This window comes from Cydia pomonella, chromosome 6 (genome assembly GCF_033807575.1).
Source record: "Cydia pomonella isolate Wapato2018A chromosome 6, ilCydPomo1, whole genome shotgun sequence".
In the NCBI taxonomy this organism is placed as follows: Eukaryota; Metazoa; Arthropoda; class Insecta; order Lepidoptera; family Tortricidae; genus Cydia; species Cydia pomonella.
In genome coordinates, this window is record NC_084708.1 from 25,468,253 (window position 1) to 25,475,923 (window position 7,671).

At 40.1% G+C, this 7,671-nt stretch overlaps 1 long non-coding RNA gene across 1 annotated transcript in view; it reads right to left on the reverse strand.

The window, feature by feature from the left end:
• The window catches only part of LOC133519383 (uncharacterized), a 49,789-nt gene extending 48,451 nt beyond the window's left edge, over positions 1–1,338 (reverse strand). Inside the window, exon 1 of the long non-coding RNA XR_009799626.1 lies at positions 1,001–1,338. This is a non-coding gene — a long non-coding RNA (uncharacterized LOC133519383). The remainder of the gene's footprint in view (positions 1–1,000) is intronic.
• Positions 1,339–7,671: the final 6,333 nt, after the last annotated feature.

A 7,671-nucleotide genomic window follows, 5' to 3' on the forward strand; every position in this document is an offset into this window, starting at 1 on the left:
ATATTGTGATGTTTAGATAGTTATTTGTTGATATGGTGTTAAATTAATTTGTAACATTTGCGCTTACTTGTAAAGCATGCTGTGTACACTTGTTTTGGATCTCGTGCTAGTTTCTAAGCCATGATATGCAATTGTATGTTTCATGATATTGTCTGTTAAGTGTATGTACCCAATAAAGTAAAATAAAAAATAGAAATAGAGACGTAGATAACGACATTTCAATTTCCCTGTGTTTGTGCTAGTAGCGCCCTCTACGCCGTGTTTTGCATAATATTCCCTATTGATTATTGTGATAGTCAAATGTACTTTAGTTATTAGTCGTTTTTGTGTACGCAACATTTTGTATTAGGTCATTACCTATGAAATTGGCGTTTTGTATGGAGAACTTGAACGAAATTCGATTTTTCATACAATGAATTTTGTGGATTATTTTGTGATGGCATTTTCAAACCAAACAAATTTTTGCCAGTAATCTGAGAAATTTTTAAGGCACATTTAATATCTCATATATTTTTTTAAATCTGTCCCGTCAGAAAAATATAAGTCATTTAAATACTCGAGCCGGCAGCACATGAAAAGAGCTGTTTTCAGGGCGGTATTCTGAATACATAAAACAATAAAAGTAGCATATAATTAATTCTATGTAAAATCGTTGCTATGTAGCGCACTAATGATATTAAAAAACACTTCGAAGTTACTATTAAAATAAATAAACTATGACATGACTAATACTTATGAACAAAAACGCCAATTTCATATGTAATGATCCAATATATAACAACTTATTGTATTACTACACTTTGAGAATAAATAAATTGAATTGTAATTCTTTTTTATGTTGTATAATATTAGGAATAAAACATTTTTAGTTGGGTCTTTTTAGTTTTCCTTTTAAGTCATAATGTATTGTTTGTCAGCATTTTGTTAGTCATAATTTGCTTTTAAACTAAACAGCTTTTAAGCTAAACGCGTAACTTTTCAGGATTGCCATAAAACAAACCTTTTTTTTTTTTTTTTTTTTTTTTTTTTTTTTTTTTTTTTTTTTTTCTAGGGGGAAAATGCATTCCGCATACCACCCGGGTGCGGGGGGCGACCCGAGTGGTTATGTGGGACTCCCGTCCAGGCTAATGAGGCCGACGGTATACCCACTAAAAACCCCCCATATGTCACCTCGCCGCCTTATTGGTGGGGTTACGGGAACGCTTGCGCACTCATCCGCGACCCCACCGGCGGCAGCCGCCCGCGAGCGGCTCCCTCGCAAATGCCCGAAGGCCCTTCACGCGAGGCGCGCCAGATGGTTCGACGCGCCTTCCTCCTCGGCCTCCGTCCTGCAGTGTAGCGGACCCCCCCGAGCCCGCCACAAGGAGGCCACGGGCGCCAGAAAACTCCCAGCGCCCGGCGGCAGATGAGGTCCATGGTTCTGCCGCAAACCACAACTCGGCTGCAGAGGACAGGGAGAACGGCACACCGTAATACCGACACTCCTCTTCCTCTGCAGCCCCACCAACGCCGCTACTGCGGAACGGCCCCGCCCAGGTCGCAGGGGATAGGGAGAGTGGCGCATCGTGATACCATCACGCCTCTTCCCCTGCGATCCCACCTCGGCCGTCGAGGATAGGGAGAACGGCTCACCGCAATACCGACACTCCTCTTCCTCGACGGTCCACCTCCAGCGCGTCACAAGCGGGCTCACCAAGCCCACTTGGAGCGTCCTCCTCGGGCCAGCCCGCACCTCAAACAGGCCGGCCCTGGTTGCCTCTTCGCTTCACCGTGGGTGACCAAGCCACGGTTACTAAGCCCCTCCACCACGACAAGGTGGGCAACCCGCGGGGGGCCATAAAACAAACCTAACCTAACCTATTTTTAACTAGGATAACCTTACGAAAATCCTGAGAAGTTCACGGTTTCAGAATTATGACTAATGGTAATCTGACAATCATTACATTATGACTTTCATTAATTATGTCAAACAAAGGGATCCGTTTTTAGTTGTATAACTTAGTCTATTAACTTTGGTTAAAAAGGTGCTTATATTTTTGGCAACGGCTGTATAATATTGCTATATAATTTTTCATATCCGAATGCGGCCTCTGTTGTCCGTCCACATTATCAGGAAATGATGTTCTGAAGTCAAACTTGCCTTCAGAAGTAATCTAATAGTTGGAACGACGGGAAAACGCGGTAAAAGGAATTGGGGCCACTTTTGTTTGTGAAACAATGGATGATTTAATTGAAATACGGACAGTTTGTGAAATGTTAGTTTAGGCACAGAATAAAATAATAGTACTAACGTACAGAAAGGAAACTTCCTACAAAGCCAAAGTTTGACAGCGATTCTGGGCTGAATCATTTTGTCCCTTTCTAATCTATGGAACTATCCCTTTTAGCTATTTAGGGTTGTCAAAAATCATGTAATTATCTTATCTGTCCTTCTTATGTCTTATTGTGTCTTTTGACGACCGGTCTGGCCTAGTGGGTAGTGACCCTGTCTATGAAGCCGATGGTTCAAATCCTGGTTAGGCCATTTATTCTGGAAAATGGGTTGTGTCAGCGACTGACAGCATTCTTAAATGAGACAAATACACTGTCCGACCGCCAATATGCTTACAGGTCCAGCCGTTGCACCACCGACCTAGCGCGTGAAGCCATACGTAAGATTATGGATGCCCTGGAGAGGAGGCAGCAAGTTGTGATGCTATGCTGCGACCTCTCCAAGGCATTTGATGTGGCCGACCACAGTATCATCGCTGCCAAGTTGCTACATTACGGAATAAGTGGTAAAGCTCGTAGCCTCCTCACTGACGCTTTGCGTAGCCGATCCCAAGTTGTGGTGGGGGATGGGGGATTAGCTAAGTCCGATCCGCTAACTACATATATGGGGGTAGCCCAAGGATCGTCGGTTTCAAATATTCTGTTTTCCCGGCTACTGAATGATCTGCCTCAAGCAATGACAACAGCCGACATTTTAATGTATGCAGACGATGTTGCGGGTGTTATAACGGCGCCAAATGTCGATGACTTGGAGACCTGTCTCAACGACGCCGCAAACCAGTTATCTCGGTGGTTTAGTCTAAACGGCCTAGCGCTCAATTAAATTTAACCAAGACTAATTTTATTCATTTTCAAGTTGTCATAATTCATTCTCATACTTCGAATCGGGCTGACTGTATATGTACGAGTATAATAAAATTTATTGTTATTTTTCTATTTTTGTGTGAAAATCTTAATGCGGTTCACAGAATACATCTACTTACTAAGTTTCAACAGTATAGTTCTTATAGTTTCGGAAAAAAGCGGCTGTGACATAAACGGACATACATACGGACATGACGAATCTATAAGGGTTCCGTTTTTTGCCATTTGGCTGCGGAACCCTAAAAATTTGTATTGCAAATTTTGAAAAACAAGGAAACCAAGTTTTTCATTGTCAATAAAATACTAAAAAAATATGGAGAATGGAAAATATTTAGAAGTGGAAAAACGTTTTCTCTTCATATGTGGGCAATAAGACCGTATACATATTTTTGGAACTTTGTTCGTATCGATATTTGTAGACGTGATTGTACACGTTCGAATTGACCTCATTATTCATAGTCCAAGTCAAGTTCTTAACCTGTTAAAATAATCAGAAAAAGCCTCCAGGTATTATTACATAGGTATAATTTGTCAAGCATACCGCGTTAAATAAAATATAAATTACACACTCAATTTCATTTTACAATATATAATAATGTTGTACTGGAACAAATTTATTGTAATTCAAGGGTTGGCTCTGCAAATAAATATTTATATCATGCAATTTCATGATCATTAAGTGCATAATCATTTCAGCGTCTAGCGTATGGGAGGTGATACTAAAAAGAGCGGGAATTCATTAATTTACTTAAAAATAAATGAATAAATATTATAGGCACAGTAAGCCCAATAAGGCTTGTGTTGTGGGTACTAACTAAGACAACGATATTAAAAACGATATTATATAAAATTTCTGTATCTGTTTTTTATGTAGTGTGCAATAAAGAATTTTATTTTTATTTGTATGTCTTTCCCATCACGAAACAATGGTGCTCCGGACCTTTGGGAGGCGTGCGCGGAGCCGAAGCCAACACGTAGAGGCCCTTATTATTATTATTATAATATAAAAAGTTAAATACGTAAAAAACACCCATGACTCAGGAACAAATATCTATGCTCATCACACAAATAAATGCCCTAACCAGGATTTGAACCCGAGACCTTCGGATTCATATGCAGGGTCACTACCCACTAGGCCAGGCAGGTCGTCAAAAAGAACTAATAGTTATTCTTTTCGAATGGTTGTTATAGTGTAAAAGCCTTTGTCTAAAATGATTCTACTTTATATTTCTTCTTCTTATTCTTCTTTTTCTTCTTCTTCCTAGCATAATTCCATTTACTTGGGGTCGGCTCTCTTTATACGGCGTCGAAGGAGCTCGGTCCTGGGTCGTCTCTGGTAGTATTCTTACTTCTTCAAAGTTCTTTTTTACAAGTCCTATCCATGTTTCTACTGTATACTTATTTGACAAATTAAATGATATGCACAAAATAAGAAGCAGTTTTGATAGAAAACAACTTGTAAATCTGAGTAAATATCGCCCACAAAAAAAGAACCTACACAATTTTCTAAAAGCTACTAATTTCCGTCCGTCAGAATTTTGAATATTTTGGTACGCAGGAAAGCCAAGGTAGCTTAGCTCATATAGCTTAAAGAGTTGCTAGAAACGATAATGATGATGTTGAGAGAGAGATGTGATTAGTGCGCATTTTTCCATACAGACAATATTACCAGTATCTACATATATGCCTGATTCTTGGTTTTATAAAAACCAGGTTACTTCCAAATAAATGCCGTAAACAGACCCCTAGCATACAAAATCGGCAACAATAAACCCAAAAATCAAAACGGTCAGACAGAGATAATTTCTTTCTCATTCCGTTCCCAGAATTTTGTTACGATTGGTTAAGTTTTGGAGGAGGAAAATGTCGAGAACGAAACCTCGATTTTTGAGATATTCCGCTTGAGCTGCGGTTGTCCTTATCGCACTTATTTTAGGAGCCGTTCCCTACAGCGCGATGGAGATATTAACCTAAAATTCTCGAATATGAGAAGGGACTCAGCTGATATATCCTCTTAAGGTCAATGTGGAGGAGACCGGCATGTACAATTCTTGGTTCTGAAAGAGAGTAGCAGGGCAATAACTCTCGTATTTAATATACGCACGTCGCTTAGGTGAAGTCAGAAAGGACACCTTTGCTCCCTCTGCTCCACCGATCTTCTGTAAGTGGAGTATGTACAAGCGCAAGAGTTAGAAGAAACAAAAGAGCTTGTAGACGGTCTTACCTAATAGACTCTCTCCCCTCATTTACCTTATTTGATTTTTATAAGTATTTGTATTATGTCGGCGAAGGCGGGATAACTTAGACTCGTTTTTGACAGACTGACCAGTTGTAGCACAAAACCGAGACGAGTGGAAGAAGCGGGGGAGGTCTTTGCCCAGCAGTGGGACACAATAGACTCGTGATAAATATATGTTAACAATTCTTACATTACTCGGGGGACGATTTTTTAAATTCCTGGTGCAGTAAGTGCCAACCTTAAAAATTCTATAGATTTTGTGAACCATTTCCACGTTAATGGAATTTTTTTCAATTCTCCTCACCGGTCTCGTTTCCGTATATAAACCGCCGGTTTCAACAAGTTAATCATACTGCCAACATGGCTCTCAAGGTAAGAATTGAATTATAAATATTATAGTAACAGTCAATAGGCTTATATAAAAGGAACTCCTATAAGGTTTTCCTAAACACAATATTTACAGCCTGGCGGTTCTTTGCTGGGGCCCTAAATACCAGTAACATGGGCGCCGCCCCACTTTCTCTTAAATTTAATAAGTATTTGTGTCTTCTAATCGACAAAACCTGCATACATTCGAAATCCTAAGTTGTAGATGAATTTCCCATCGCGCTTTAAGTTTGATCATGTTTTGGGCGCAACTTCTAAAGAAAGTCGCCACATATCGAATATTTTCCCAAGCAATTGTTATCGTATCATCGTATCAAAATCCTTGTAGTAATTTTAAGCTGCTGAAGGATCCTTTTTTCTGACCTACCATCAAGAAATTATATTTCGTACTTTATATTGGTACCTTGTGAAAGTAACAATCTCCAATATGAAAGTGGCTTCAGATTTCATATCGTTGTTACTGTGACATGGAACAAATTGTCACAGAAATAAACTATCTTCGCCGTACTTATTAGCAAATGGTCTATTCTATGAGGATGAACTTTAAAGCACTCCTTGGAACCCAACCCAAGCAGATTTAACCTATTTAAGGTTGTCCCCTAATATTTTCTTTTTTCTTGTTTAAGCTGCTCATCTCCGTACTGGCCTGTGTGGTTGTGGTAGCGGCGCAATATGATGACTATCTAAGGCAGGAAGTTGTTTTTGACGGCAACGCCTGCCCTACTGGGTACAAGAGAACCGCCGATGGAAGATGTAAGAAGCCAGAACCCCAAAACCGATCAGGTCATGGCGGCTACCTAGATCTACTAAGGCAGGAAGTTGTTTTTGACGGCAACGCCTGCCCTACTGGGTACAAGAGAACCGCCGATGGAAGATGTAAGAAGCCAGAACCCCAAAACCGATCAGGTCATGGCACCTACCTAGATCTACTAAGGCAGGAAGTTGTTTTTGACGGCAACGCCTGCCCTACTGGGTACAAGAGAACTGCCGATGGAAGATGTAAAAAGCCAGAACCCCAAAACCGATCAGCTTATGACGCCTACCTAGATCTACTAAGGCAGGAAGTTGTTTTTGACGGCAACGCCTGCCCTACTGGGTACAAGAGAACTGCAGATGGAAGATGTAAGAAGCCAGAACCTCAAAACCGGTCTGGACACCCGTACTTAGACGATTACTTAAGACAAGGTGGGACCTTTGATGGCAGTGCCTGCCCTACAGGTATGGTCAGGGTAAACGGAAAATGCGTGTGGCCGGATAGGCGTTAAACAACTTTGTTGTTCCGTCAACTAATTTGAACTATAGAAGTTCAGGAAGATATAAAAAATAACTATTTGTTTTCGAAAAACTATATGTACCTTCCTTTTCAAATTCATGTGTTGAAATAAAAATGGCATTGGGTATATATTTTTTTATTCCTTTGACAGATTTCATTGATTTTAATAGCAACGTAGTTAATAGTACTTGCAGATGTTACAAGACCAGACAAAATAAGATAAGACAAGACAGGTACCACACCCAGCCAAGACAGTAAGGCTAGGATCACACGGGAACGTTCTGCAGGTTTTTTCGCGAATTTGATTTTAAACGTACAGCCAGTCACACCTGTTCACACGGTAGATTTGCATTCGTTTTCACGCCGAATAGCCACAGTTTTCACGGTGGGCAAATGTCTGCGATGGATCCATTCTTCATCATAGTTATAAAGAGTTATAGCTTAGAACTGAGAACAATCAGACTCAAGTTCACCTAGCCAGCATAATAAAATCTATAGTTTAATTATCACAAAGCACACTAGGTTATTTCAGAACGTATGTAAAACAAAATACTGTCAACTAAATTGGTCAGATTGGCCCGCTCAGTTCAGATAAAGGCAAGCGTTAGAGATGTTACTGGATTTTTTTTGGAGAAAA